Genomic DNA, 12310 nt, shown 5'->3' with positions numbered 1-12310 from the left:
GGCAGATGCATCAGAGGTGGGCCTAGGGACAGTGATGTCTCAAGTCATAAATAGGGAGGAACATCCCGTGTGTTACCTTAGCAGAAAACTGTCCCCAGCAGAACTGAATTATTTGATAATTGAAAGAGAATGCTTGGCCATTAAGTGGGCGCTTGATTACCTCTGATACTACCTCTTGCGACAGAGATTTAAGCTGGTATTGGATCATGCCCCTCTCAAATGGTTAAGGGAGAAACAGGGTAACAATGCCCGTATCAACTGCTGGTTTCTGGCCCTACAGGACTTTAGATTTTCTGTAGAGCATAGACCGGTTAGACTGGGCAGAGGGGGCGTATATAGGAAGGCACAAGGGACCATCGTTGATGGGAGATATGTGTCACCGAGGTTCCTGGCCTCGGTGAAGTAAGAGCCAATATTGCATGTGTCAGCAGCAGTGGCTGGTTGATACTTTGGTAGTTAGCATACCTGTGAAAAATCCGGAATGGCTCTTACTGGGAGTAGTCATAGTGCTGGGTGGGTGAATACTCTCCACGGTCCAGGCCGGGTTTTGACTGGCTTACAAAAGAGAGCCAGCAGGTTCAGGTGGGGGGAATTACCTATCTGACTGTGGAGCTCTGGATAGCGGTGTGTTTGGAGCTGAGTCTGAGCTGGAGTGGCTCTGCCGAAATACTGAGGACAAAGCGAGGTCCGCATACACCCCGTGGGGGGTTACGGTACTGTGCCCAAAATCATACCTGTGTAACTCAATCAGATAGTGGACTGTATTGTTTTCTTTAAGTGTCGGCTGGAGCAAGCCGATCACTACCGCTTATTGCTTTATTGTGTGCCAACAATAAAAGACATCTGTTACTTTGCTTTTGACCGATAAAAGGCTGCTGTGTATTTATCAGAAGGCTGCATTTGGGGCAAATCCCCACAATATATAAGAGCCCAGGAAATATTAATTCATGAGAAAAAGGAGAGCAGTGCCTCACTGAAGATTACACTGGTTACACAGTGCCAGGACTGGCACAACACTGGTACAATGTAACATTCGGGGAATATTTCAGGGAATGGGTGCAGTTTTTACAAACAAAAGGACATTCTTGGGTAAAGTGTTGACATTTACACAGTTTTTTGCATGTTCTACATATGAATACTTGGGTCAGCAGAAAAAAGACAATTTTTTTTCTCACAGTGAAGTGACAGCACCTGAGTACACACTACACATTCAAGTGGCAATGAGATGTGAAATGCTAGAAAACTTACACCTTTACTTTTCAGACACCATGTTGTCTCACATGTCTATGAAGATTATAGGAGTGGGAGTGGAGTATTCGTCTCAGAGTTGAACAAAGTGTATATTCACCTTCCTGAATTTCCTCTAGTGTCTGCTTCATGGTGACTCTACATGCAGGAAATGCCACTAAATCACTGGACGCAGCGATTAGCTCAATGGGCATTTCATGTGTTTTGGGAGGTACCATGATGGAGGGCTGGCAAGGACCCAGGGAGCAGTGGAACAAGATCGGTGGAGGTAGGTGTCGTTTTTCTTTTTATGCCACTCAGACAGCCCCTTTAAAGTCTATGTCAAATTATTAAAAAGAACACATGCACAGCAATTTTGTTTGGTTTGGTGTATATTTTAATTTTTTTTCCATAGATTTCTCTATTGGACTTGAAAACCAGCAGTAAAAAAGTGTGTTTTAAAGGGGATATCCAAGATGAAAAATGTCAGACAAGCTGCTGAATGGTCTAAAATAGAAAAGATGATATATTTACCTCCTTCTTCAGCGCCATTCTCTGTGCAGTCGGTCCAGTCCTCTTGCCATTTCTTGTTTACACACGACAGCTTTGATACCAGGATATGGCATATGACAGCTGCAGCCAATCATTGTCCTCAATGGTCTTCTACTGAGGACAGTGGTTGACTGCAGCAGCCATGTGTTGTGCACCTCCATGTATAGGTCACAGTATTGACATACAGATCTAGGGCTGTCGGCAGTTACTGCTGGCAGTTACTAACGGTGAGTGGCTGCAGCCAGGGCAACCATCAGGGTAACACTGCCAGTACTCCCAGCAGGGGACTAGATGAAAATCCAAGGCTTGAGGGGGCCCCACCGACTCATCGTCGCAGCCAATGGCCAGCTGCATAACATTCTGATGTTCCCAGCATTAATTACCACTGGGAGCTCCAGGTACTTATGTACTTACCCTCAGGACAGCGATACTGTTAAATACTGTTGTGGGTCACTATTACTGTGTCAAGACAGTAAGATAGCATTATTATCGATGGCTCCCTGCCATTCACCCACATAGGCCTGAGGCTGCTAGGCCTGAAGCTTATGAGGCAGTACAGTGGCGCACGCAGTCGCAAAACAATCACATCATTGCGACTATTTGCACTGGGATGAAGGCCTCTCAGAGATAGTCCTGAGACTGCGATAGTTCCCCACACAGGAATGTGTCTGTTATAGTGCCCTACACCAGGGATCAGCAACTCCCAACTCCCACTCCAGCTGCTGTAAAACTACAACTCCCAACATGCACACTTGAACATTCTTGTAACTCCCATAGAAGTGAAAGGAGGATTTTGGGTGTTGTTGTTTCCTAACAGCTGGAGTGATGGAGGTTGCTGATCCCTGTCCTAAATAGTCATAGTGTCCCCTTAGTGCTGCTTCACATTAATAATGCTATCTTACTGTCTTTACACAGTAATAGAGCCCTGACCCCTTACTGCTCCTACACAGTAACTGTGCAGCCTTACTGTCCCAACACTATAAAAGTGCACCCTTACTGCCTATACACGGTAATAGGGCACCCTTACTTCCCCAACAAAGTAATTGTTCACCTTACTGCCCATACACAATATTTCCCCCTTAGTGCCGCAAATTAAGTAAATGTGCCCTCTTAGTATGCACTACATAGTGCCCACTGAGTAAGCACAAAAAGTAATAATGCCTTTTTGGTGTCTTACAAATAGTAATAGTTCAACACCCTCCACCCCCCACTCGCACCCAAAAAAAAAAAAAAAGAATACTCATCTAACCTCATTCCCACAATAAACGGACAGCCTAGGCTACAGGGCTCCTACAGCCTGTGGCTGGTGCTGTTAGTGGCACAGTGTAGGTAGGCATGATGACATCACTGCATTAGACTACCTGCCCTGAGGCCAAGCGTCCTGTAGGCAGCAAGCCCAAAGTGACCTAAGAGACCAAATGATGGGATAGGGAGCTGGCACATCCCTTTTTCACCTTAAAGTCTCTTTCACACGACCGTATGGCTTTTTCAGTGTTTTTCAGTCTGTTTTTCACGGAACTGTTGCTCCGTTTTTTGTTTCCATTTCTGTTCCGTTTTTCCGTATGGCATATACAGTATACAGTAATTACATAGAAAAAATTTAAGAGCGCACTGCCAGCCAGTAAAGTTGTCTGACTGGTATCAGGATATCTACTTTACATATGAATATCGGTGGAATAAACTTCAGTACTTTTGCTAGACATGAAATGAACAGGACTTTCTTGTGGAATCAGTTAATACAGCATGTAATTAAACAGTGAATGAGCAGGTTATTATGTGTATTTGATGTGTCATGGATCCACTTTTAGTTCTTGCCAGACATGGATCTATTTGTAGTTGGTTGTCACATTATACATTCATTACTTTTTATAGGAAGTGCATATATGTTTTTTGTCATATGATTAACTTGTTTTCTCATATACATTTTTACAAATAACAATAAGTAAAAAAAAAAAAAGTTAAATGCCAAAGTATAATTAGTCAGGATCTGCAGTCAGAGTAGGATAGGCATCAGCTACACACTGTATTAAACCACCTGCACACATTGTGGATTACGCATGGTTTTTCTGAGCGGATTCCGGAACAGAAAAAAACGCAGTGCAGCACAGTACCAGCAAAGTGTATGGCCTCTTCCAGACGGGCGTTGCGGGAAAAGGTGCGGGTACGTTGCGGGAACATGCGCGATTTTTCCGCGCGAGTGCAAAACCTTGGGTTAGGTGTTCTGTAGATTGTATTATTTTCCCTTATAACATGGTTATAAGGGAAAATAATAGCATTCTGAATACAGAATGCATAGTAAAATAGTGCTGGAGGGGTTAAAAAAAGATAAAAAATTATTTAACTCACCTTAGTCCACTTTCTCGCGCAGCCCGGCATCTCTTCTGTCTCCTTCTTTGCTGTGTGGAGGAACAGGACCTGTGGTGACGTCACTCCGGTCATCACATGGTCCATCACATGATCCATCACCATGGTAAAAGATCATGTGATGACCGGAGTGAAGTCACCACAGGTCCTTTTCCTCCACACAGCAAAGAAGGAGACAGAAGAGATGCCGGGCTGCACGAGCAAGTGGACTAAGGTGAGTTAAATAATTTTTTCCTTTTTTTTAACCCCTCCAGCACTATTTTACTATGCATTCTGTATTCAGAATGCTATTATTTTCCCTTATAACCATGTTATAAGGGAAAATAATAATGATCGGGTCTCCATCCCGATCGTCTTTTAGCAACCATGCGTGAAAATTGCACCGCATCCGCACTTGCTTGAGGATGTTTGCGATTTTCACGCAACCCCATTCATTTCTATGGGGCCTGCGTTACGTGAAAAACGCACAAAGTAGAGCATGCTGCGATTTTCACGCAACGCACAAGTGATGCGTGAAAATCACCGCTCATGTGAACAGCCCCATAGAAATGAATGGGCCGGGATTCAGTGCAAGTGCAATGCGTTCAACTCACGCATCGCATCCGCGCGGAATACTCGCCCGTGTGAAAGGGGCCTATGAGATTACATAAATCTCATGTACACTTTGCAGATTGTTTCTGTGTGGAAACTGAGCTTCCGTGTGGATTTCCAAATCTGCAGCATGTCAATTATGTTTACGGTATTAGCTTCAGATTTCAACCTTTTTCCAATGAAAAATGAGATTTGCGGCAAAACTGCATCGAATCCGCACCAAAATCAACAACTAGAAATAGCTGATTTAGGTGCACGGAAATTCATGCAGATCTTATGTGCGATCACCCGCACTGTTTGCAAGCGGCCTGACACTCATGTGAAACCAGCAACGGTGCAGATTTGTGTGCAGAAAATCAGCAAGAAATCTGCACCAAAACCGCACAAAATACAAACATAAATCTGCACTATTTATCGTACTTTTTGTGCATTTTTTATGTGTCTTTTGGTGCGGCTGTAATAAGGATTTTCCGCAGATCTCACCCTCCCATTAAAAAGGGTGAAATTTTCCAGTCTTTCTGTAACGGGGTTCCGAAGGTGCACTCGGTCCCCCATTGCCCGCAGAACTGTTGCTTAGCTTTGGGAATGAGGATCTGTGTTTGACCTCATTCTCGGGGCGGCTTTACTGCTGGGTAGCTCTCTGCTCCTAAGTCTGCCTTGAGCGCCGAGCTGATCACTCGGTGCTCAACTGGTTGGTCTGTCGGTCATGTGACGCTGGCCACGTCACATGACCCTCACTCCCCTCACCTGCTAGCCACAGGTTGCCTGTTAATTTCTAGGTTCCTGGCTATTTGTTGGACTTACTGAATACTCGCCTGATTCCGTTCCCTGACGATCCTTTTGCCTGCTCCTCCTGTACTGCGCATCCGTCCTGGTATTGTGACCTCGGCTCCCACCTCACTACTCTCTTAGGACTCCTCTTGTACTTCTCTACTCTCCTGGTATTTGACCCCGGCTTCTTCTGACCATTCTTTGCTTAACCCTCTCTTGGTTCTGACCCGGTCCGTTCATGTTCCGTATTTTGTCTTGTCTGTCTTCCCTGCACGTATCCTAAGTTAGGAACTGTCGTCCAGTTGTCCCCTGTAATCAGGACTCTTGAGGCAAGTAGGCAGGGCCAGGGGTGAGGGTGGAGCGCAGTGGTCACTATCCTTCCCCCTGTGTGTGTGTGGACGTGACTGTTACACTTTCAATGTTGCCCAACATGTAACATCTGCACACAGTGTTTTTCAGTGAAAAAAAAATAATGGAAATTGCTAATAAACACTACAAAAAGTGCCATTTTACCATCTAAATGGAAGAGGCGGAGTGGCACAATATGTCATGTTCAGTCATCTTTTAGTACATCTCATGGATGAACCATTTAGCGTTTTCAACTGTAGTAAGGAGACACAACCAGAGACAGATGTAATTTATTAGCACAGGAAAAACATAGTGTGTCAAAAATGTCCTATTAAAACTTAACTTTTAATCAAAATCATTAAAAAAAGAAGTGTCTAACATGGACAAGAAAAGTGCCCAAGTGGGGAAATGTAATAAAACAATTAAAGAATCATTACTTACCTGCTTATTCCAGTGATACGTGGCAGATGTGGATCCATTGTGTCAATTGAACAAATTTGGCTTAGGGCTACTAAGGGCGTTGTCTAAATGGCTCCCATGGTCTTCACCCTTTAACCCCTGTACAGGGATCTGGACTTCACTGCAGGGGAACTACCAGACTACTACCTCTTACAGTAGTCTCTGTTCAAGTGGCTGCTGACCCATGGAGGTCAAGAGACTTCAGTGATTAGGCAAAACCAGTCAGGGAAAGGCTGAGTTCAGGGCAGGCAAGGTACAAGCAATGTGATAAACAGTCCCAGGTCAGGGTGGCCAGCTCAGGGTCAGTATGGAAATCAGGTTGTGAAAAGTCAATATCCAGAGACCAGGCAGAAGTCAGTACAGGAGTAACAGGACAGAGCACTGAAACCTATTGCACAGGCAGATTCCCACAGGGGGGAAATGCGTGAAGTACACCAAGGTGACAAGCCATTGACTAGGGAAGATTACGGTGAGTGCTAGCCCTTTAAGAGCTGGATGGAGTACGAGTGCTGTACAGGCACTGCAGACACAGGTCTCAGTCATCACACTGGTTATCTATAATATCTGATAATCTAAAGCAACGATATTCTATCCTTACAACACTAACCTTACTCTGTCCCTTTTAAAGAACTGAACCCAGAAAGGAGGACCCTAGGAACCTGCACCCTATTAAAACCCTTAACAATGTCCCAGGGGTGTTTGCACTGGTCACTATGCCAGTGTCACGGCTGTATGTGAGCAACTAGAGCATACACAGAAAATAGAGCCACTGACCGGACCCAAACTAGGGAGGATAAAGGGTGACCCCTGTCAGACCCTCAAAGCTCTCCCTATGCTGCTAAGCACATACCCGGATCCTAATGGTGGAACGAGGCATGCCCGCGTACCTAAGACTGATGACCACTGTAACCCCTACAATAGTGGAAGGGGCACGGCCACCGGTGCCCTGCTCAGTATATGGAGGGAACCGTGGTCGCCTCGGATCCAGTCGGAAAACAAACAGATACACTACAATGTCTGCACACTTAGCTGAAGGAGCTGCAGCAGCAGAGAAGACGGATCCAAAGACAGGTGGCAATATCCAGAGTACTTGCTGCAGCAGAACACAGGTCCAGTGAAATGATAGCTTACAAGTGAAGATACTCAAGCAAGAGCTACAACTCAAATGAGAAATATAATCCACACTCTACAAAGGAGGAGGGGTGATTTAAAGGCAGAGAAATCAAACATAGGAGGAACAGCTGGGAGGAAGGAAACAGAAAGTAATGACCTCATCCCAGGGGCGAAGAAACAGAGCAGTGAGAACTCCTCCAAGCTCTGGTAGTGACATCATCACAGGGGTGGAGAAACAGAGCTGTGAGAACGTCTCAAAGCTCTGGTAGTGACAGTACCCCCCCCTCTACGGGTGGACTCCGGACACCCAGGACCCACCTTCTCAGGATGAGCCCTATGAAATGCCCTGATGAGGCAAGTGGCTTTAATGTCCGACACCGGAACCCACATCCTCTCCTCAGGACCATAACCCTTCCAATGAACGAGGTACTGAAGAGAACCGTAGACAATGCGAGAGTCCACAATTTTGGAAACCTCAAACTCCAGATTGCCATCAACCAAAATCGGAGGAGGAGGCAAAGAGGAGGGTACCGTGGGCTGGACATATGGTTTTAAGAGAGATCTGTGAAATACATTATGTATCTTCCAAACCCGTGGAAGATCAAGACGGAAGGCAACAGGATTGATGACTGACAAGATTTTATTAGGCCCAATAACCTTGGGACCCAATTTCCAGGAGGGAACCTTAAGTTTAATATTTCTTGTAGACAACCACACCAGATCACCCACATTCAGGTCCGGACCAGGCACACGTCTCTTATCAGCCACACGCTTATACTTCTCACTCATCTTTCTAAGATTACTCTGAATCTTTTGCCAAATGGTAGACAAAGACGAGGAAAATCTCTCCTCCTCAGGTAAACCAGAAGGAGCCCCTCCCGAGAATGTCCCAAACTGCGGATGGAACCCATATGCACCAAAGAATGGTGACTTATCAGAAGATTCCTGACGACAGTTGTTCAGAGCAAACTCAGCAAGAGGGAGAAATGAACACCAATCCTCCTGGTTCTCTGCCACAAAACAGCGCAAATATGTCTCCAGATTCTGATTCAGGCGCTCAGTCTGACCATTCGACTGCGGGTGAAAAGCGGAAGAGAAGGACAGCCGAACCCCCAGGCGAGAACAGAAAGCCTTCCAGAATCTGGACACAAACTGCGTGCCTCTATCGGAAACAATATCAGAGGGAATGCCATGCAATTTAACAATATGGTCGACAAAAGCTTGCGCCAACGTTTTAGCATTGGGTAAACCAGGGAAAGGTACGAAATGAGCCATCTTGCTAAAACGGTCCACCACCACCAGGATCACCGACTTCCCTGAGGAACGAGGAAGATCCGTGATAAAGTCCATGGACAGGTGTGTCCAAGGATGAGACGGTATGGGTAACGGGAGAAGGGAACCTGAAGGCCGTGAACGAGGGACCTTAGCGCGAGCGCACGTCTCACAAGCAGCCACAAAACCCTCCACCGACTTACGAAGAGCCGGCCACCAAAATCTCCGAGCAATGAGATCTACCGTGGCTCTACTCCCGGGGTGACCAGCAAGAGCAGTATCATGATGCTCCTTGAAGAGTTTGTGACGTAGCTCAGGAGGCACAAACAACTTCCCAGAAGGACAACGGGCAGGTGCCTCAGTCTGGGCAGCCTGGACCTCGGCCTCCAAATCAGAATATAGAGCAGAAACAACTACCCCCTCCGCCAAAATGGGACCCGGGTCCTCGGAGTTTCCTCCTCCCGGAAAACAGCGAGAGAGAGCATCAGCCTTCACATTTTTGATCCCAGGGCGGAATGTAACGACAAAATTGAATCTGGAGAAGAACAGAGACCATCTGGCCTGTCTCGGATTCATACGCCTGGCCGACTCCAAGTATGCCAGATTCTTATGGTCTGTAAAAACGGTGATAGGGTGCCTGGCCCCCTCAAACCAATGGCGCCATTCCTCGAAAGCCAACTTGATGGCCAACAACTCCCTATCTCCCACATCATAGTTTTTCTCTGCCGGGGAGAGTTTTTTAGAGAAAAAGGCACAGGGTCGCCATTTGGCAGGAGAAGGGCCCTGGGACAAAACCGCACCCACACCCACCTCGGAAGCATCCACCTCAACAATAAAAGGTAAGGAAACATCGGGATGCACCAAGACGGGAGCAGACGCAAAACTCCCTTTAATCTTAGAAAAAGCTGCAAGCGCCTCCTCCGACCAAGAGGAAAAATCCGCCCCCTTTTTTGTCATGTCAGTGAGGGGTTTGACAACAGAGGAATAATTCAAAATGAACTTTCTGTAATAGTTCGCAAAACCCAGAAAGCGCATCAATGCCTTCTGATTCTCAGGAAGCTCCCACTCAAGTACAGCACGGACCTTCTCCGGATCCATGCGAAAACCAGAAGCAGAGAGGAGAAAACCCAGAAATTGAATCTCTGATACCATAAAAACACATTTCTCCAGCTTGGCGTACAATTTATTTTCCCGCAGAATCTGCAGAACCTGAAAAAGATGATCCTGATGGGTCTGAACATCAGGGGAAAAAATCAAAATATCATCAAGATACACCAATACAAATTTCCCCATTAAATGGTAGAAAATACTGTTAACAAAATGCTGAAAGACGGCCGGAGCATTCATCAGGCCGAAAGGCATAACGAGATTCTCGAAATGCCCGTTAGGGGTATTAAAGGCCGTTTTCCATTCATCCCCCTCTCTGACCCTGACCAGGTTGTACGCGCCTCTCAAATCCAATTTGGAAAAAACCTTGGCCCCAACAATTTGGTTGAAGAGGTCTGGGATCAGAGGAAGGGGATAGGGATCGCGAATCGTGATACGGTTCAACTCCCTAAAATCTAGGCAAGGTCTCAGAGAGCCATCTTTCTTTTTAACAAAAAAAAAAACAGCGGCAACAGGTGATTTTGAGGGACGAATATGCCCCTTATCGAGACTCTCTGAGATATAGGTTTGCATTGCGATTCTTTCCGGTTGTGAGAGATTGTAGAGGCGTGCTTTTGGCAGCTTGGCGCCGGGAATGAGGTTAATGGGACAGTCAAACTCCCGGTGAGGAGGTAGCTCCTGAACACCGCTCTCGGAAAACACGTCCGAGAAATCAGAGAGAAATGATGGCACAGTTTTAGTAGACACCTCTGCAAAAGTCGCTGTGAGACAATTCTCTCTACAAAAGTCACTCCACTCATTTATTTGCCTTCCTTGCCAATCAATAGTGGGGTTATGTCTAGTGAGCCAGGGTAACCCCAAAACTAGAGGAGAAGGTAATCCGTTAAGGACAAAACAAGATATATCCTCCACATGGATATTGTGAACAATGCCCTTCAGAGATCTCTGTGAGAGTGGAGCAGAGTCAATAGCAAAAACAGGTATATCCTTTTCTAATGTGCAAACCTGAAAACCATGCATGGCTACAAATTGAGTGTCAATAAGATTGACGGCCGCTCCACTATCGACAAAAATCTCACAAGAAATGACTTTGCTCTCTAGCGCCACCCTGGCAGACAGGAGAAAACGGGAACTGCAGGTCAGAGGAAAAGCATCAATTCCTACATCAACTTTGCCCAAAGTAGCAGATGAAGCAGAGTTTGATGATCTACCTTTTGAGGTTTTTCTCTTATTATCGCTCTTAGTACAGTTCAAGAATCTCCTAGACGGACAAACATTTGCCAAATGACCTATGCCCCCACAACAAAAACACACCATACTCTGAGGACTAAATCCTCTTTTATCAGGGGCAAGTCGACCTAGCCGCATGGGCTCCTCCTCAGAGGGGACCGAGACAGGATGAGGCCCCTGCACACTGAATGAGTCCGCACCACTGCCCCTAGACTGACAATGGCTGGACAGAGAGGTCTCATTTCTTTCTCTTAGACGCCTGTCAAGGCGTACCACCAATGACATGGCAGACTCTAAGGACGTTGGTCTCTCATGGAAAGCAAACGCATCTTTCAATCTCTCTGAGAGACCATGACAGAACTGACTCCGGAGTGCAGCATCATTCCAACCTGAATCAGCTCCCCATCTCCGAAATTCAGAACAATAAAGCTCCGCAGACAGTTTGTTCTGGCATAAAAAACGTAAGTTAGATTCGGCCAGCGCAACACGATCCGGGTCATCATATATCTGCCCCAGGGCCACAAAAAATCTTTCAACGGATCGAAGGGAGGGATCCCCTGATGGCAGCGAAAAAGCCCAAGTCTGAGCATTACCCCTGAGCAGGGAGATGGCAATCCTCACCCTCTGCTCTTCATTACCAGAGGAATGGGGACACAAGCAAAAATGGAGTTTGCATGCCTCTCTGAAGCGAACAAAATTCTCACTGCCCCCGGAGAACGTTTCCGGAAGTGAGACCTTTGGCTCGCAACAGACTCCATGGGCCGGAGCAGAGCCCAATGCTTGAAGCTGAGTCATAGATTGACGGAGATCCGCTACCTCCAAAGAAAGACCCTGCATGCGGTCAACCAGGCCAGAAAGCGGATCCATGTCAAAAAAGACGGTTTTGGTGGATTATAATGTCACGGCTGTATGTGAGCAACTAGAGCATACACAGAAAATAGAGCCACTGACCGGACCCTGAAGGAGCTGCAGCAGCAGAGAAGACGGATCCAAAGACAGGTGGCAATATCCGGAGTACTTGCTGCAGCAGAACACAGGTCCAGTGAAATGATAGCTTACAAGTGAAGATACTCAAGCAAGAGCTACAACTCAAATGAGAAATATAATCCACACTCTACAAAGGAGGAGGGGTGATTTAAAGGCAGAGAAATCAAACATAGGAGGAACAGCTGGGAGGAAGGAAACAGAAAGTAATGACCTCATCCCAGGGGCGGAGAAACAGAGCAGTGAGAACTCCTCCAAGCTCTGGTAGTGACATCATCACAGGGGTGGAGAA

This window comes from Bufo bufo, chromosome 2, assembly GCF_905171765.1.
Source record: "Bufo bufo chromosome 2, aBufBuf1.1, whole genome shotgun sequence".
Classification (NCBI taxonomy): domain Eukaryota; kingdom Metazoa; phylum Chordata; class Amphibia; order Anura; family Bufonidae; genus Bufo; species Bufo bufo.
The sequence above is the reverse complement of the archived record's forward strand: the minus strand, read 5'-3'. Positions refer to the sequence as shown.